Source organism: Sturnus vulgaris, chromosome 6 (assembly GCF_052056855.1).
Source record: "Sturnus vulgaris isolate bStuVul1 chromosome 6, bStuVul1.hap1, whole genome shotgun sequence".
Taxonomy (NCBI): Eukaryota; Metazoa; Chordata; class Aves; order Passeriformes; family Sturnidae; genus Sturnus; species Sturnus vulgaris.
This window is the reverse complement of record NC_142248.1, coordinates 20,918,424-20,939,045: the sequence shown is the minus strand read 5'-3', so window position 1 is coordinate 20,939,045 and position 20,622 is coordinate 20,918,424. Positions and strand designations below refer to the sequence as shown.

General features: G+C 35.2%; 2 long non-coding RNA genes across 2 annotated transcripts in view; one reads left to right on the top strand and one right to left on the bottom strand.

Annotated features, from left to right (window-relative positions):
- Nucleotides 1-20,622, bottom strand: part of LOC148223353 (uncharacterized) — a 241,709-nt gene that overhangs the window by 126,195 nt on the left and 94,892 nt on the right. The gene's annotated exons all lie outside the window — the stretch shown is intronic.
- LOC148223354 (uncharacterized) lies at nucleotides 444-19,799 on the top strand. The gene is made up of 3 exons (XR_015804591.1): nucleotides 444-652; nucleotides 8,385-8,536; nucleotides 9,963-19,799. It is a non-coding gene; the product is annotated as an uncharacterized LOC148223354 (long non-coding RNA).

The window sequence follows — 20,622 nt, the reverse complement described above, 5'->3', positions numbered from 1 at the left end:
GGCTGACCTCCTGCACTAGGAAACAAGTACTCTATCTCTGCAATTTGTGCAGCCCCACTGCCAGCCAATTAACTCGAAGTTGAGTTTTGACTCAAACTCATGACCCTTCAATCCCCACAGTCATGTGTTACATCTGGTATCATTGAATTAGTCCTTCCATTTTGGCTTGCTTATTTTTTTTTTTAACCGTCCACTTTCTTTCTGCCAATTTTTTTTCTAACCACTAATGATGATTCAAGAAGCTTTCTACAGTATCTGCATATTTGTTTGTTTTTGAGTAGAGCTCCCTTGGAAAAAATCTGGCATACATTTTTTTTTTCTAAGAATACCATTCAATTCTGCATTTCATGATACCCTTTTTTCCTGTTCTGTACTATAATGGTGACCATTACATCATGTACCCTGAGGGCTGTGCTTAAAAAGAGAAAGGATGGTGAAATTAGCAAAAATAAAAGGAACTCCCTGACTTGAATTCACAAACTGTGCTTGTTTTTGTTAAACAGAACAAAATCTGCGGTGACGGTAGCAAGTTCAATAACGTGTAGCGCATACGTTTTTCTCCCAGCTAGAAAGCACCTTCTTTAAGAAACGCTTTTAAAATATTCAATGTAAACTACTGAAGATACTCATATTAAGTAGTACTCCCCAAGCTGTGAGTACATTTCTTGTTTTATTTTTAATGTTTTTTAATGGGATACAATTTATTATCTGGAACCTGTTTGCCTCCCAATTATTTGTAAAATTTTGTTTTAAAAATTCTAATGAAATGAAAAGGAGCAGTTGGTTTTTTCACTTTTTCAGAAGTCAGACCAGAAGAATAAGAGAGTTGAAAATACATTTAGACATTTTATTCTGTATTGCTTTTCTAAGAATCTCTCTTACGCTAGGAAAATACAGTGAATGGTAGCTGCGGTCGGTAAATACAGATAATTCCAATGGTGAACATGTAATGAGTCTTCAAGGGTTTAATGCATTATTATTTTTCCTCATCGTGTCTACACTGGATTTTCTCACTCAGCTATTGTATGTGCACTGCTTCGTTCTTATGTCAGTATATCTCCATGTAAATCTTCTGCATGCCTTTTGGAATTAGTTGAATGTATCATCCCTCATATAAATACGTACACGTGTATATGTGCGTGTGTGTATGTATGTGTCTTCATGTGTATCCAAAATAAACTAAAAAAAATTATACCCATGTCAACAGAAAAACTCCCTAAGTGTGGTAAAAGCGGTCATATTTAAAATTCTTTTGTGCACATAAAATATTTTTGTGGTTACTGTATGAAAGTACGATAACATCATTGTATCACATACAGCAAGTTTTATAACAATCACTGAAAAATAAATGCATTATTATTGAATGATGTGGTATTTAAATATAAAAGCAGTTGAGTGCCCTATCAGTTTCCTCTTAATATTTTGCTGGTATGAATGTTTTTCTGACTTCTAAATCACACATTTGCTAAAATGAGCTCTGCTAGATATCAGTTTGAACACAGGCACAATGTGTCTCAGTCAGATTCATAAAACAGATAGCTGAACTAGAGTTTGACTTTTGACATCAACAATCTGACTTCAATATTTCTCCACAAAAAGAGACTTCTGACTCTCGTCGCTGTTTCAGTGTGATGGATAGCTTTTCAGCTGCTGACAGCAGTGAATGTAATAAATGTAATCATCCACACTGGGGGCTGAATATTTCTATTTTTTAAGTTTTCTGTCTTGTGCATTACAAATGACAAAGTAACACCTGCACTATTACAGTCTCTCCTTTCCTACAAAACTGAAATACAAAAATATTATTATAAGTTGTCTATGTATTAGTACTCCAGTGGAAAATAAGCTTTTAATTACCTACATTTGTTTTTTTTTCTCTAAGAAACACTTGCAGAAGCAGAGCTTAATTTTAGCTCTGTTTGACTTCTCTGATCATCTGGGTTTTCATTGTCATTGCTTCTTAATAATTTAATGTCATATATAATGACATAAAACCAGAGAAAACCACAGAAGCTGCCAATCTGAACTGATCTAAGTGTTCACTAGGATAAGCATAGAAAAGCCTGATTTGTTTGTGCCAACAACATTCAGCATGGTCTGTAACTGGGCTAGTGTTCCTTTGCTATTTAATTTTCAAATAGTCTTTCAGTGTACAGTGTAGCTGCTTAATCAGAGTGTTTTATCTACCACAATTAACAAAATGAGTGAATGTATATATTGGCAATACATAAAAAAAGTATTAAATTTATGTTTACCATTTTGTCAGCTAAACATTTTACCATCCTGTTTTTTCCACTTGCTTCATCTATAAGCAACTATTATTATGTTTGCTACTGAAAGTGTAGAGCTGAAACACATGCCTAATTCAAAATTAGTTCTAAACTTTCATTAAAAAAGCTTTGCAGAGAAATATCTTTTGTTAATGAAAAACTTATTTGGAAGCGTATAAAGCCACAGTTTGCATTTTCCCCAGTCTCTGAAAGCAGTGACTTATTTTACTTTACATCTAATTAAAAGTTTATGGAGATGCAATGGATTTTTGTGCAAATTAGAATTAATTAGAGTTATTAAGAAGCCATGAAAAGAAGGATTTGAGAAATAGTGAGAAATATTATTTAAACCCTAATGGAATTCAGCGAAACCCACAGGTCTATTACAGGTCCCTGATTTGCCAGGATCACTGCAGGGAATCTAACATTAATAAGCACACTGGTAATTAAATCATTTGTTACTTTGTCTGTAATGTTGTAATGTTTCACTGATACTCTGTCAGAGCTCTTTGTGCAGATCAGAGCTAATCAAAGGTAATCAATTTTCAGCATTTGAAAAATCTGTAAATGATTATACATTCATCAGATCATTTAGTGGAGTGCAAGGAAAGTGCAATGCAATTAATCTTCCTGCATGAGGAGGAATTACCACCACAGAATTCAACAGTTATAATTAATTTCATTGTCTTGCTGTGAATTTTGATTGCTTTTCTTTGGACTGTATAGTACAAATGATGATTCATTGCAAAGTATTTGCAAAGCAAACACACCAGTGTGCTATGCAAATTAAAGTAGCTGTATAACAGATAGGTTTCAAACTTCCTATTTACTCAGGGTTGTTGAGTACTAATTTGCCAAATAATTGCTTGTTAACTTTATACACTCTTCCTCTGAATATTGAGATTGGTAACCAATATAAATAGAAAGCACATGCTGTTTGATATCTCATGGTAAGTGTTTGAAATACTAGTTAGCATTTAAACTTGTACTCAACTAGAAAAAACACAATTTACAACATCTTTTCCTAAAACCATTAATTCTACCTTCTTTAATATTTAATTTTGTTTTTTTTCAGTGTGAAGTTCACTGAAAGGCAAAGAAGGAATTTTATGGCTTTACCACAAACAGCCGTATAAACTTAAATCAGAACATTTTTTAACCATTATTGCTTTGATACTAATTTTCCTTCATTGACATTACTAAATACCAAGTAACTTTTTCAGGATGTTATCAAATTATTGTAGGCAGTGTGGACATTTCTAGAAAATTGGTCTAGATGTCAAATACCAGTGTCAAAACCAAATGTTGTACTCAAGGTTCCCATACCAAACTAGAGCCTACTTGAAGGAGCTGTAGTGCTGAGCAGACACATTAGCTGCTGCAAATTCAGCCATAGGTCTGGAATTTAATTTTAGACCTTTGTACAAAACTAGAGGCTACAATCAATGATTTGCATGATTTACTCATTGTTAATAAAATATTAGCAGAAACATGTTCAGATTTGAGAAATTTCATTCTAAAAGTGCCAATTGATTTCAAAAAGTGTTGAATTAAGCTTTGCAAACAAAAATATGGGAATAAGGATTTAGGGAGAGTGGTAAGAATGTGTAGATGCAACCTATATATTTAATATGTCCCTTGATTTTTAATTTCAATTTTATTTTAAAAGCTGTAGTACTTAATGAATATTGGGAGTTATCAGCAGATATCTGATTAGTCATTACTGGCAGCATTATATGTTAAGTGCTGCTTCATTTATAATCAGCTGGAAGTTTTTAATTGAAAAAGGTAAAACACTACAATACTGCATTATTTTGCTCTGTACAAATAAGGTTTGGTGATAATAATGTATAGTATATGTACATATGTCTATGCATGTATATATGATTATGAAGCATATATACAATAAATATTCTTCAAAAGCCAATTCTTCCATTGCTGTCTTTATGACAACATCATGAATAACACATGATTTATTTAAATTCAAACACATGATATTAGAAAAAAGAGCGACATTTCAAAGAGAACATGAAGACGGAATGACAGTCTCCTTTCAATAATAAATAGTAAAATTTAAACATTGTAGAGCTAATTAGTGGAAGATACTAACAGAAGACAGAATGAGAGATGTTCAGAACTGAGAAGTGCCAAAATGTGGAGCTGTAAATCCTGATTGTCTCAGTGCTTCTGAGAGCCCTGGAAAATTCTTAGAATGAATGTACACAGAAATTTGAGGCGTTCAAACTCATCTCTTCATTTCAACCTACTTGGCCAAGACTGAGTCAATAGGCTGAGTCTGACTCAATGTTTGCAGTCCACTGCTGAAATTACAGACATACAAATCTAGATATGAAGCAAATACCATGCTCAGAATGTAATGCTGAACGGGAAAAGATTCTGATACTTATAATCTGTTCTGAGAGCTCTCCACAACCCATAATGTTTTTTTACCTATTACATCTTTTCTTTTACCTTAAACAAAGACAAATCTTGACATTTAGAGAACAGTGCATTGTACATATACAAGAAGTCCAGGCTGTTACTGTTTTCAGAAATGTCTTGTTTTTATATGTCATCAATAGTTTCATCATCTAAAAATCACTGATGAGCACATCTCAAAAAGAAAAACTCTTCTTGATGGATGTTTGGTTTACAGCGGATTTATATTTTTCAGTGAAAATTCCAAAGACTGTGAAATTGTACTGGGAATCTTAGAAAAATAACCCTTTTTTTTCCATGTTACAATGAAAGTATTTTCTGGCATTTGAACTGGTTTGGACCATTCTCACAGAAGCATTTAACACAGACTTATTCATGACAACTGGGGGAAGAAACTACTGAGAACAAAATATTTATGTGCTTATCAACAAGAATTTTCATTTGTATCTGAGCAGAGGCCGAGAGGTTAAGATCAAAGGCACATTTTTCAACTTGTCGAGTTTGTTTTTCTTACAGTCAGAAAATCTTCCATATTTTACTAAGGATGAATCAAGGGCAATCAGCATGCTATTATTCAATCTGGACTGGAGGTCCACAGACCTTGTATTTCTTTATTCCACATTTGTTCCAGGCCATGATCTTCCTGTAATGAAGGGCCTGAAAAAGATTATTTCCTCAGGTAAAATGAGGAAAAAGTAATATAAAATGTAATGTCTCCAAACATGCATATTCTACATTCTTGTATATAGGTACAGATGCTTTTCTCCTCATCTTCTTATAAGAGGTATACTGCTCCTTCATTAAAATTCTTCATTTTCTCTGTATGGAAGACTTCAAATATAGTTCAGATCTACACACAATGAAGAATATTGTCAATTTAATAGGGCTTGGAGGACATCCCCAAAATGTACACTGACCTCTCATTGGCCCTATTCAGTTCACTTTTGTTTGTCATCATAACCTCTGTAAACATCATGGAAACCTGGAGCCATGTCCTCATTCTATGCTCTAAGTCTGAATTGCACTATGTTCACTTTTTGTAAGCAAAGTATCCCATATTTAAGTTCATTTTTTTTCATTATTTTGCTTTTTCTTTACATCTTTCAATGATCTTTTATTGTCTAAAGTCTAGATTTCTGCCGAGTTTGTGAACTGCACTTGTCAGAGTATTGCCCACAACTCTGGGTTCCTTTGTTGAAGCTGTAGAAATAAAATGAATAGTATAAAAGCTTGATGGCATCTGTGGATAGGAAACTCATTAAAAGCCTCAGCCTTCTGTTTTATTTCTAACCACATTGCCCTGTGGGATTTCAAGGTCTTGCAGGATGAAACCAGCAGGACTCATTACTTCTAAAACAGTGTTTAGAGTTCTATTGGTGGTGGAATGTTCTGCCAGTCAGGTAAAAAACCTAGGCCTTTATCCTTCCTGGGACAATACCAGGCAGCTCAGAAACTGCTTGGAAAAGTCATGCCTTTGAATGCAACTGCAGGTGTTGCTCCTCAAAGACTGTTGGTACCCTCCTATGCACCCTTCAAAGGAATAATAGAAAATTCACTTTGGGATTCAAATGGAGTCTAAGAAAATTTTAAATAATAGGAACAAACTTTTGAGACTTCCTACATTTTTCCCACGAACCTATGGACCATGACTAATACCCTGAGGGCAAAAAAACATCCTTTTTCCCTCTTACACAGGCATAGAATTCACGGTGTCAGATAAATAAGCTTCATGACCTCACCTTGTTTAAGGCTACCATTCAATTATTAGCAAAGACTAGTCACCACAGCGAGAAAAGAGTGTGGCATTCTGATTGCTCACATTAATTAGAAACGGTGCAAAATTTATATTAAAGAAGAACAGTAAAAAGTTTTATGAACTCTCTTCACAAAACAAATTAAAAACATTTAGCCAAAAGTAACTAGCTAGTTAGTTTGAGAAAACTGATGGCTCACATTTTCTGGGCGATTAGATAAAATTATGAGAATAATGTTAATATATGATAGGAAAAAAAAGGACCTTGTAAGTGTGGGAGTGATTTAGCCTCCTAAAGTAGTTTCACAGTTGTGTTAAGTAGAATTCCTTTTAAAGATTTTCCAAATAATTTTTATGTAATATCTGAAAATTTGAATCATTTTACAAAAATGTCTAATGCAGTAATAATTAATAAATTTTGTACACTGGCAAATATTTATAGTTATAAATATAAATTATATAATGTATAAAGAAAATATTTAATTAAATCTTATATAATGCTTATTTAAAAACCTATGCATTAAAAAGTATAACTCTTGACTGAATATTGAAATGCTATTTAAAAATTCAATGCTGCAGTTATATAATACAATGTGAATTATCAAAAATGCAAAAAATTACACATGCAAATCTTAACTGATAGATGATATTTTATGAACTTTAAAAATCTGAGCAAACATGTTTTAAAGAAAAATTGTTTAAGCCACAAACTTTATAGATTATCAAGTTACATAAAGATCAGATTCATGTCGTTCATAAAGGAGCAAGACAGGATGACACTTGGGAGGGCAGAAGAGAGCTGAACAGCAGATTATCTGTCTTGCATCTAAGAAGTAGATTCCTTCAAGAATAAAAGTAATGTCAAATAACTACATTACAACATAGGATCTATAGAGATTTTCTTTTTTGAACAAGTTTGCCACCAATAGACTTATTAACACACAATCTAATGACTAAGTGTCAATATTCAAACATTTTAAATCTCAGGAATTAAAATGAAAGATACTCTTTTCTTTTTCCATCAGCTTCCAAGATGACTTTGCCAAAAAATCCCACCAGTGGTAAAGGAGTTTTTCTTTTTGGTTTGTTTTTTTTTTTTTCTGAGTCTGTGTTAACTCCAGTTCTCCTACAGAATCTCACTATTTTGAACTTGTAAAGCATTCTTTTTTCTGTAAAAGACATCAATAAAAGTAAACCTGCCAGGTTTATTTACTTAGAATATGAAGTTCTTTCTTTTGCCTATATTTACATGAGTAATAGGAAGCCATAGCATTATTTATGGTGGTAAATGAGGGGACTGAAGACTATTGGATGAAAAAAATGATGGCCCTCAAAAGAAGATACAGTTGGGAGCTTTGTGTGATTGTTTCTGCATTACTGCTCCCACAGGACCAGCTGAAGAGATTCCCAACCCCAGCCAACCCCCAAATGTTTGCTGCCATCCTCTTGCCAGAGAACACTGCCTTGCCAGACCCACTGGTTAAATTACTTGTGTGATCACTACCTAATTTATTTCAAAATTACTTGGTTAGCAAAGCAGGCAAGCAGAAATGATCTATTATTTCAATGGTTTATGCTGGCTCATTTTAATTTTAATAGCCCAGAAAGCAAACTCAACAGCAGCTCAGCCAGGAAAACTAAGGATGGCAGCTACTGAAAGCAGTCTGAGGTTGGTGAACTTCAGAAACTGAAAGAGAAAATATGCTCACAATATGCAGATTTAAACCAAAGTCCAGCAAAATATTTAGTCACCTCTGCACTTAAAACACCTGGATCATCCTACTGCTTTAAATGGGGCTACTAATATATTATTACTTATGACAGCTATGTTATTTTTGGAAAACATATGTCAGAGGATGATATTTATTCAATGTAATTTTATATATGAAAATTAAGCATCTTGTTTGCATAAATCTTCTAAGCTTTTCCTTCAGTCAAAGGAAGAACCACCTCCAGAAGGGTAATTTCCCAGCTATCTGAGAAAGGAGGTGTGAACTGTCTTCTGAAGGTGTTCACCACAGAGGATGGTCACCCCTTAGGTTGGAATATGCATCTGTCTCCTAGGCTGCTGAAGGTAGGCAAACTGAATTGTTTCCTATCTGTACCTGACCAAGTGGCCTGACAACCACAGCAATGGTATTTCTGGAAAACATCCTTAAAAGGGACAATCATCTTTACTAATGCCATCACCCCCTTAACATCCATTTTGGAAAAAAAAATTATAAAGTATTATAATTACTGCCGTCACTTAGTATTTTAACTTCCTTTACATTGGTAGTTTCCCTGGTTTCAAGTAAGCTTTTAGATTGCAATTAGCTCTTCTATTAATGTACACTAATGCAAAACCCATGAATTTCTTGGGATTACCTGCATAGATGTATGTAAATTAGCTACATATATGTCTTTATATAGAGAGTCACATGAAAATAGATATTTTAAATATAGAAATTATATGAAATGTTTAGAGTATAGTAAAACAAATTTTACAGTCTCAGTTTGAAATCTGCTGTCCACGTTTATTTAAAAATAACTTGCCAGAAAAGATTCTAACTTTCTATGGCCTTTAGTAGTCTTTGTTGACACTCAGCATACAGAAGTTAAAAGATTCTTTTTCATCTCGGAAACTCCTTTCATAATTTTAAATCAACCTAAACTTATATAGTACAGTTCTCCTAAGTGCTTTAGTCACTGCAGCTCAAATGTAGTTTGCCAGTTAGTTGTCAAGTACTCAGGTGAAGGTGAATTGGAAGCTTTTCAACAACTAATGGAAAATATTATAACAACAGATTAAAACTGAACAAGGATGACTTCATGAAATCCCTCTTTTGAGAATGTTAATTTGATTTCCTAAAATGACAGAATCAGAGAATGGGTTGACAGGGACCACAGAGGGTCACCTGGTCCAGTCTCCCTGCTCAAGCGGGAGCATCCTAAAGCACAGGATGGCTCCAGATGGTTCTTGAATATCTCTGGTGTGGGAGACTCCACAGACTCTCTGGGAAATCTATTCCAGTGTTCAGCCCTTTGCACAGTAAAGAAGTTCTTCCTCACATTCACATGGAACTTCCTGAGCATCAGTTTCTGTCTATTGCCTCTTTTCCTATTGCTTGGCACACCAAGAAGAGCCTGGATCCATCCTCCTGACACCCTCCCTTCCTATACTGATAGATGTTTATAAGGTCCCCTCTCAGCTGTGTCTTCTCGAGGCTGAACAGGCGCGGCTCCCTCAGCCTATTCTCATAAGAGAGATGCTCCAGTATTTCGATTATCTTTGTAGCCGCCACTGGACCCACTCCAGTCTCTCCGGTACTGAAGAGCCCAAAACTGGACACAGCATTCCAGATATGGCCACAGCAGGACTGAATAGAGGAGCTGAAGCCCCTCTTTTGACCATCTGCCAATATTTTGACTGCCTGCCTGGGGTTATTCCTCCCCAGGTGAAGGACACTTCACTTGCCTTTGTTGAATCTCAGACAATTCTTCTCTGCCCACCTCTCCAGCCTGTCGTGGTCCTCCTGCAGGTATCAGCCATTCCTCCCAGATTGGTGTCACCTGTGAACTTGCTGAAGAGGAATCTGCACCTTCATCCAAGGCATTGATGAATAAGGTAAACAATACCGAGCCAAGTACTGAACATTGATTTGACACTTTCTAAATTATTTCTTGTACATCCTCCAGATACAGGGTAAGAACTGTGCAGAGGAAGATAGCTTTTCTGACAGTGGTTATTTACTCACTAGTAGAACTATCATATCCATTCACTAGTGGCACTATAGTATCCAGTGTTAAAGGCAGAATGACACTTCATTGTTCCATTATAAATATTACCAGACTGAAGCAGGGGGTTGATAAGTGACCACAAGAGTAAAGACACAAAGCTGAAGTGCCTTAGAGGCTAATTACCAAACTACAAATGTGTACAGTCAGAACAAAAGGATCATCCTTTACTCTGTGAGTGTACTTTAAACAGAAATTGTAAGCAGATAAATGCACATGCCAAAAATGGAAACAACAACCAAGTCGTGAGATTGGTGTGGTGCTTACACTAACAAGTGGGAATTATTTTTTCTTCTTGACTGGCTTAAGCAAGATTTGAAATTGCATTTTATAATAGCATTTTTCCTCATTCATCAAATAAATAGTTTTCATGTATCAATACACGATGTAAGATATAATTCTAAACCCTTTCTTGCGCTTTAGGAACCTGGATTCTGTGGAAGCTGCCATATGGGGGAAAACCATTAGTGAGGAACAGAGTTACACAAAAAATTCACAAAATACAGTGTTTTAGAACATCAAACATAGATGAAGTTCAGTTACTGAAAATATATATCTCTGTGGTGCAGTCTCATCCTAAATGGAAGCAGATCCCTGCTCCAGGCTGCAAGTTTTCTGCAGTCAGCTGTGGATGTGATAGGACTCGCTTTTACAAAATCATTTGGTCTTATCTGTAAGCATCCCTCACTCGGACAACTTGAGAGGCATTAAGGGTGTGTGCAGATGAACGAGTTACCCTCTGAACTTATGTTTCTCATACTCTGCAAGAATTGCCTGCAGACACTATTATGCTGCATTGTACCACTCAGAAAGAATACAAACATGGAGTAGATGACAGGAAAATAGTTCATAACACCTTACATTGCTGATAAGGTGTTTTTTAATCTTTCCATATCTAAGGTTTCCTGCTATCTCCTTCTTAAGGCCAGTTACTCTTACTCTGTTGTGGTTTGCTGATCGCAAAATAAAAAGTTAACCTTTTTTTCTTGGTTATAATGGGTAAAAAATGCCATCAAGTTTATCAACAGGACATGGGGTTTTTATTCCTCTAAGTCCTGAAATACATTGCAATGATCTTTCTCAATTAATAAATCCAGTATTATGTATATGTATTTATAGATATATAGAGAGAACTTTTAAAAATACTGATTTGGTGTTATCCCTATGCTGTGCAATTATAAAAAAGTTACTCCTTTGCTGAGTTACCCCTGCCCAGATAGTCAAATTAAAAATCAGAGTTCTGTTAGAAATTGCAGAGAACAAAAAGAGAGCATGTTGGAAAGTATTAAATCATGCCGCTTAGTGGGTTGATACACACAATTAAACAATTCAGGTCATAAGTGCTCATGACTATCTTGTTGACAGTAAGCTACCACACAATAATTTATGGAATGTTTTCCATCATCTCCAACCAGCTATAAAAAATTACTTCCATCCTGATGGATGATGGCCTTAATTATCTCCTATCCAACTTATGCCATGCAATATGCCTATGTTTGAAATAAATTAATTTTATTAATATGTTAAGCTTCAATACATGTCCCTTAATATCCTGAGAGGGCCAAAGCTGTCATCTGGCCCTGCATCAGTTTCTTCGAAGGTGCTGCAGTCACCCACACTAGCCCTATTCCCTCACTTGTTTCCTAAGTTACTGCTACTTTCTCCTTACTGGAGTCACTGATTTGCTGTGTTTTTACAAGGGCTGAACTGTAAATTGGTTTGAGCAATAGGTGTAAAACTTCCAGAGTGCAAAGAAAATCTGGTCTCAAGTGTTAACAAAGTTTTTTTTTTTTTTATTCAGAACTAAACCTACACGCTTTTATTGTAGCTGGAGCTGCTACATTGTAGGAATAACTTTTTCTTTTTTTATTCCTTTTTTACTCCAGAAGCAGGGGAAATCATGGTCTGGAGGAAAATAGTAATAAAAATCAAATCTGTGCTAAATTAATTTTCATATATAGCAGCAAACATAGACTTGTCTGACGGGGAATTTTGGCATTTTAGAATGTCCTGAAAAGAAGTATGTGCCTCTTTCAGTCATTTTTTTTGAAAGCAGAACTGAACTTTGAGTGTTTCTTCTTCTTGTCACATTTATTAATCATTAGAGTTTCTGACATGTTTTCTTATTGTTGTTTAATAGTAATGTCAGTGTTAAACCATAATATAGGTGTATACATCTGTTGTTTACTCTGAGATGACTAACTACCATATATAAAAATTCATATTAAAAATAAGTGATAACATACCACTGAAATAATGATTTTTAAAAGTCCTCTGCCTTTGAAATACATCAATATATTTAAATAAGAAAAGAGATCAGTTCCATATCCTACTACTGACACACAGAGAAATAAACAAAATCGAGTTGGACAACAGACCTGCATAACATACGGCTCAAGGACTTCGTGCAGCCTGCAGAGCATCTTTCCTAGCATGCCAACTATTTAACAGGAATGTGTACTGTTAGAAAAAGCAGGGTGTGCATCCTGGCTGGTCTTTTAACCAACCCTGCAACTCAAAGCAGTGGATGGAATGTGTATCTCCTGGCTACACATGTGGGTGGACATTATTTATAGAAAGGGAAAGAGACACTGGACAGTCATGGCAAAAAGGTGAACTCAGTGATAGCAAGGGAGGTTCTTCACTGTAGCACAGAATGCACCTCGACTTAATGTAACAGATTCCAGTCCTTTACATACATGGTTCAGTAATTTCAGAATTACACCCATCCTTGCCTCCATAATGCAACATCTGGTTTGAGTCTAGCAAACTCTCGAGGTGATTGAATCCTTGTGTCTGCATGATAAAATTTTAGATCATCACGGAAAATAATGTTGTATGTATATACCATGTAAGTGTGGCACGCCTAAGTTTCATGTAAAATTTCAGGACATGTAAAATCCCCTGCATCCACAACTTGCAAATAACTTTTCTAGTCATCTTTGGTTTTATTATTACATATGACATTTTACTGAATTATTCATTTTTTAATAGTTGTGGCATTCAAGAAAAAAGATTTAAACTTTTTGAAATCACAGTAGTACTTCAAAAAGCAGATGAACTGTATGAGTAAGTATACTCTTCCCAAATGTGGCTATCTCAGGTTGCTGAGGAATTAGATTTCCATCTCAAAGGCAGTTATCTTGACATAACAGATTACTGCTGCCAAAAGAAAAAAAGCAGTATTTTCCTGTCCTCTCATACTTCTCTCCCTCTTTCCGCCACTTTTAGTGGTAGTGAGTAGTTAAATATCATGTCTCACAGAAATTGAGCCCAAGAACATGAATATACCTCTGAAGGTGGCTCCTTGGGAGTGCTCCTGAAAGCATTCTCTGTTGGAAATCTCAGACAGCAGCTTTCTCACACAGAAGTTTCTGTCTCCATGGCCCTGAATGCCACATTTTCAGGAAGGACATAAAATCATCTGGGTAAGTGAAAGAGAGCAATGCACCTCATGTATTCTTGGTGTAATCAAATGACATATTCTTTCTTCCTTCCATTTCAGATTTTCTGTCTTCTATAAACATTTTCAGTCATGTTGTCTGCTTTGGCTGTCATGAGTAAATGCTTGTATTTGCACTTGACTACAAAATTTAATTGTGAATTACTCTACACACATGAAAATGGCAAATGCTTAAACTGGGAGGTTGGACAATATAAATTTCCCAGCCCTCCTTTTTTGACTGTACAGGCCACGTGAAGACCCCAGTGAGGCCAGGAGAGACAAAACTGGCCACAAGAACATGAGCTTTCTGGTCTGCAGTGAGGTATCAGGAAGCACACTTCCATCTTGAATGTTTTGAGAAATACGTCATAGTGTCAAGTTACAGTATGCTAATGATGAAAAAGCCTCCTCACTAACAAAAATAATTCGAATAATCCAAGCTGTATTTAGATTAAGTCTGAGGTTGGTTATTATGCCAACAAAATGTGTTATTCTTCAGGGAGAGATGGGCAGAACACAGAATTGCTGAAATGAATCAAGAGACTTTAAATACAATTGTTATATGTTCTGCATGTGACAGAAAAATCATAAATAAAAATCCAAATTAGCTATTTCCATTCTTCAACATTGAAATAAAAATTTAGAGTAACAGAACTTGGTATTTCTCTGCCAATGCAGCTTTACATAGGTTTTCTGTTTGATTCCTCACGCGTGTTCTCTTGGTAGTGTTTCGCTAACTCACTGTTATCTTGATTGATAATGAAAGCACCAGAAAATACAAATACTTTTCAGTTCCTTCTTTTTTTTTGCTTATATTGCATTGTAATCCCACTCTGAAGTGTTTTTTTTTTTAAATAAAGTATTTCACAAGAACAAAATATAATTACAGATGCATTCATATGTCCTAAAAGCTGCCTGTACAACATAGCACTGATATTCTATTTGCATTTTAGATTGTTTGAAAATGTCTCGACAGTTACCTTGTAAAACTTCATACCATATGTGTTATTAGTCTAACACTGTTCTCTCATTTGAACTACGACAAGTAGATACTGTCAGATACTAGACTGGTGAAAATAACTTCAGTGATTATAATCTGAGTGATTTTTATAAGCTGTTTTTCCAAGCAAAATTTGTGCTGATATATCTCTAAGAACTTAAAAATTATACATCTGATTCAGAAAAGACTATATAGTGTTCAAATGTGCACAAGAGAAGTTTGCCTTTTTATCTTATTTGCATATATCTCATAAGTATGCCTAGAAAATATTACTTATTTACATTCATCTTGTTACTTCTGTATAAAGGGTGCAGACTCCAAAAGGACATGTTTCTCCAGTATAACAGGATGTATTTGTTTATTTCTGCTCAGTGTTTGTGCCACTGCAGTTAAATTTGCAGCCTACATTTTGAGTATATACGACTCAGTTTGAAGTTATGATGTTGATTTTCTTATCCATGTTTTTCCCCTTGAAGCAAGATGAAAAATGTTCCAGCAAAAGCATAAGAAAGCTATTTTAAGATCTTTGAAGAAAAATTAATATGTTGCGATGATGATATTTCATCTTAATCTGGCATCGCCCAGACTTGTCTCTTTCAAGGAAGGGAGGACATCTGGAAATGAGTGAAAGCCACAATAAAATAAGGGTTTTTTTAACTGAAACTGAAATATGATAGCATAGTGTTTCTTGACAGTTATATATTCAATGAGTAGGAATAAGTGGTATGATAAAGGTGCATGATTTATTGTTATATGCAATTACATGAGCTGCACAATATTGAAAATTTACAGGGAACTGAACTGATATTTTAGAAATAAAAATATGAAATACTCATGGATATTCATAGCCTAAAAGCAAGGAAAAAAAAAGCACCTCTAAGTAACTAGGGAGAGATTCAGTGAACAGGGATAACACTGTAAATTAATATGTTTTCTTTGGTGTGATTCTGGTTCTCATATATAATTCCTAGAATATATGAAGGGAAGAAACAATTTTGGTTTGATATTTGAGTTTCATAATCTCTGCCTCTCAATGCAAAATGTGTCTGACTTAATTTCCACTTATTTGGGCAATGCAATTATTATAAATAAATATATACATATATATAAAATCTCACGGGAAACACATTTATAATTCTGGACACCAATATTCAGAAAACTCAAATTCAAAGTGAAAAGGATCAAGGAGACACTAGTAGGATGAACAGAGGTCTGATGAGCTGATCTTTTCTAAAGAGCATTGAAAGACTTCGCTAGTTTGTCAAACCAAGCAAAGTAAAAGTTAAAAAAAAATTATCTGTAAATTCTTCAACTAGGTATCAGGAGAAAGGATGAATTATTTAAGTGGTGTTGGCAAAAAAAAAAAAAATCATATATAAACTAGCCCAAATTAAATTCAGGCTAGAAATAAATAGTGTTTATAAACCTTACTGTGTTGGGTTTGTGTGACCAGGTTTTGGTAGCAGAGGGAAGCTACAAGGGTGGCTTCCGTGAGAAGTTGCCAGAAGCTTCCCCCATGTCCTGCAGAGCCAATGCCAGGTGGCTTCAGGATGGCCCTGCTGCTCACCAAGGGTGAGTCAATCAGGAATGGTGGTAACACTTCCGTGATAACATATTTAAGAAGGAAAAGAAAAGAAAGTTATTGTGCAGATGTAATTGTGGCCAGAGAAGAGCAGAGTGACAATATGTGAGAGGAACAGCTCTGCAGACACCAAAGTCAGTGGAAAGCAGGAGGCGCTTCAGACACCCGTGGTGAAAACCGTGGTGAATCAGCTGTGCCCCTGCAGCCCATGGAGAACCACGGGGATGCAGAGATCCACCTGCAGTCCATGGAGGAGACCCAAACTGGAGCAGATGGATGCCCAAGAGAAGGTTGCAAACCCAGGGGAAACCCATGCTGGAGCAGGCTGTGCCTGAAGGACAGCACCCCATGGAAGAGTGACCCACACTGCAGCAGTTTGTGGAGAATTGTTGCCCATGGGATGGACGCACATTGGAGAAGTTTCTGGAGGACCATCACCCATGAGAGGAACCCCACACGGGAGCAGGGGAAGGACTTCTTCCTGAGCAGCAGCAGGAACAAGGAGTGATGAACTGACTGTAACCCCCACTCCTCATCTCCCTGCACTACTGGTGGGGGAGGAAGTAGAGATTGGGAAGGAAAAAAGGGTAGGGGAAAAGGTGTTTTTAAGATTTATTTTACTTCTTATTATCCTGCTCTGATTTTATCATCAGTAAAATTCAATAGATATCCCTAAGCTCAGACTGTTTTGACCATGACAGATTTTGGTGAATGATCTCTCTCTCTCATATATCTCACGCTATGGACCTTTGTTATATTTTTTCTTCTTCACCCAGCTGAGAAGGTGAATGATAAAGAGGCTTTGGTGGATGCCTGGCATTCAGCCAGGGTCAACCCCCACTAAACTTACTGAATTGATGTTCCAGACCTCTCAGGACGTCATAACAAAATAACATGAAAAAATAGGAATTAATAATTTAAAAGAAATCTTCAATGCTTCCAGTGTGAATTTCATGCACCAGTGTTTTCTACAATGATTCAAGACATCTTTTTAGGAGCAGTGTTATTTAACGTGGCTCTCAATCACCTATGCAGAGTTTTGGATGTCAAATTGAAACATTCCTCTGCAGCTTCTACAATCTTTCATTATTCCAATTTTTTTTTAATCTGTCCTACATCTTCCAAAATCAGGTTCCTATTTTCCTTAAAAGCCAACTGTTAGAATATAACACTTTTTTGGCAATAATACAGATAAGATCTGTTGTCTGCATAAAATATTAACTAACCATAAATTAGCATCAGATAAAATATTCTGCTACTTAATATTGGAAAACTGACATCCCAATCAATACAAACAACTGAGTTACATTTCAAGCTGCATTTACTCATACGTGATAGCAGTCACCTGTGCCTGTTGCCTAAGAATTAGTTATTGCAAAGGCCTATTCTAACAACACTTCACCTACCTAACCCCTTCCCTATAGGTCTCCTCTTTTAAAAAGTTGCAAATACTTCAGAGAAAGATTTTTTTAGAACTCACAATCTCACTTTTGTGCTGCAAAAACTGTGGGAAAGTAAGGAAGCCTTGGTTTGAGTACCATCTAAAACCTATGTCAAGAAAGAGGTCAGAGTGAATAATTGGTGTTAGACATGCACTGCCATGGCCTCTCTCTTGGGTCTTAAGAAACAGAGGGAGGAGAACCCCCAGTATAGATCACTGACCATAAGGCTATGAAAATTGGCTGAATATTTTCTCAGTGTAGTCCTTGAAACACTTTGCAAAGTATCTGGTCTTGACATGCCTGTCTCATTGGATGAGGGGTAAATGAAACCATACAGATGTTAACCAGCCCAGTTTCTCATTACACTTATGAACACCCTGGTTTACTCTGAGTCAGTTGATATTATCCCTAATTCATTCTGATCTGAGCTACTTTTAAAAGTAAATTATATTTATCCATTATTGCTATACCTTTTTTCATTCAACATTTCACAGAAACTTCTGGCCTTTATTCCTAAATATATTATCTTGATAATATCTCTAGCACATTCAAAATTAAAAACTCGAGCTGTTTCTCTGGCATTTGCATCATTATCTCTTCGTCCTTAAATGTATACTATGCCACTAGAAGTAAAAGCCCAACAAATTCTTTCTTTGTATCAAACATTGAGCATAAATCAAGCACACTGTCATTGAAGCAGAATATCTGTTCAATCCTGTGAGAGGGAGATAAAATACATTTTCACCCTAATCAAATTTTTAAAGTGAAAATCGTTCAATTTTCAGAAACAGAATCAAACCCCAGATATTTGTCTTTGATCAGGGAACATATAATTAAATTATTTGGTTTGAAATGATTTTATTTTTTTGTAATTATTTTTTAAAAGAGTTTTTGGTGTTTGTATTTGTTTAATTTTACTACTAACACATTGTCTTATGGAAACTATTTTATGTTCATGTCTTTCAGATTGGCTAAATTCCTCAGAAGCTTAGAGATTCACTGTAAGTATAGGCTCAAATATAGGACTGTGGCAGAGAATTGTTATGTCATATGGAAAATAAAAATCTTTTATTACCCAAAAAAATTCAGGTGGAACATTTCTGGTTGTCTGAGGCTGAAATGGGAATGCATAAATAAACTGATAAACACAAAATTTCAAATTGAAACCTACTGAAATGTTGATATTCTATCTTTTTATTCTAATACTGAATTTTTTACATTTCCGTTACAAGTTCTACAATTCACATACCTGTGAATGCAGGATTTGGGGTATTTATTTCTAAATGTTTATGCAGGCTTTTTATGGCTGTTGCTGGACAGGCCTCAATATCTTCTCACATATTTCTATCAGAATTTTAATAATCCTTTGCTATCTGTGCAAGTGTGTTATTATGCTCAGATATATTCAAGGTGTCAACCTAGCTCTACTTTCCCTCTGTAGATTATACACATAGATTTATCTACCTTCATGCCTTACTAGCCCTGCAAATTCTCCTCACAAGTGCCTCATAAGTCTCCTCAATACCAGTCCAAGTTAATTCTTCTCCTATCCCTGCATTCCATTTCCACTGTCATCTCTGTCAGAGAGCAGATTCATGAACAGGAGCACCAGATTCATGTTACAAATGAAACACAAAAGATTCTGCCACTTTCCTACAGCAGACTTCTAAATGATGCAATAAATCTCAGTGTTGGGAGGACTTTCTTTAATAATCTACATTGTTGTTTTATTTAATAGCCATTGATTAAACAACTCATTCGACCTCCATATACAGTATTTCTGTCCCTGAATAACTATATCCAGTTACTAATTCCTTGATATTTCTTCTAGTTCAAGTGGCATTCTTTCTTGACAAAAAGGCAACCAATGTTATGGAAGGTGGTGAAAAGTGAAAAAGAGGGTTGTTCCCTACTGAAAAAGACAAGTTATTTTAAATTGCAAGGAAAACATAATTATAGATAATTACCGCAGATTACATTTTCTACATACATGCACTAATTAAATCACCTATTAGATGATTATATTTTTTATAGATTTTTTACTTTCTATTTGGCATTACATATGATAAATCAAATACACAATAAATGAAAAATGACAGCATCTATCAAAATTACCCTCAGAATCATTTAATTCTTGATAAATATGGTAAGAAAATTCCCAGAGTATTGAGAGAGAAAAGTAATAGTCTTTATCTATCTCCAGTTAACTGTGAAGTTAACTTAATAAACACAGAAGTTTTAGTTCCAAATATATTTTATTATTCATTACTATAACCTTGTGGCTGATAGAAAACAGTTCATATCATTCCTGTTTTACTCTAGGTCAGATCTTAATAATTGTACAAAACATGTATGAAAGGGTAAAAAATAGAGAAGAAAGCAATACAGTTTTTACTTATCATATATGGGATCACTATTATTTTTTTAAACAATGTAAACGCCATAGAAACTGAATTTAGAATGTATTCCATAGCAGACTAAATTAGCAAACCCACAGGGAACACAGCCTTGTACCTTTTACAGAATTTCAAGGTTTGTACCCAGGGGTGGAGGAAAGATAATGCTTCATACATTCCCCTATCAATTTTTACTAAATTCACTGGCATGTAATGGCTAAAATGAAGCATTCTAAACTATCAGAAGCCTCTTGAGATAAACATTCTTCTCACATATCAACATCCCATCACAGGTGCACATTTTTAGTTATCTCCTTTGACTAGTTTGGTAATCAGCTTGTTGATTTAAAACAATGGTACTTTTGCAGGCAACTTGGGAAAGAAAAATAATTAATTCTACCCATCTATCAACACTTCCTTCTTAAAACAACAATTCTTAAAGCAAAAAGAAATAACCATCTTCTCTTCTTCTCTGCCGTCATGACTCTTCAAAACTTCCCTCATATTATAGATCGTTT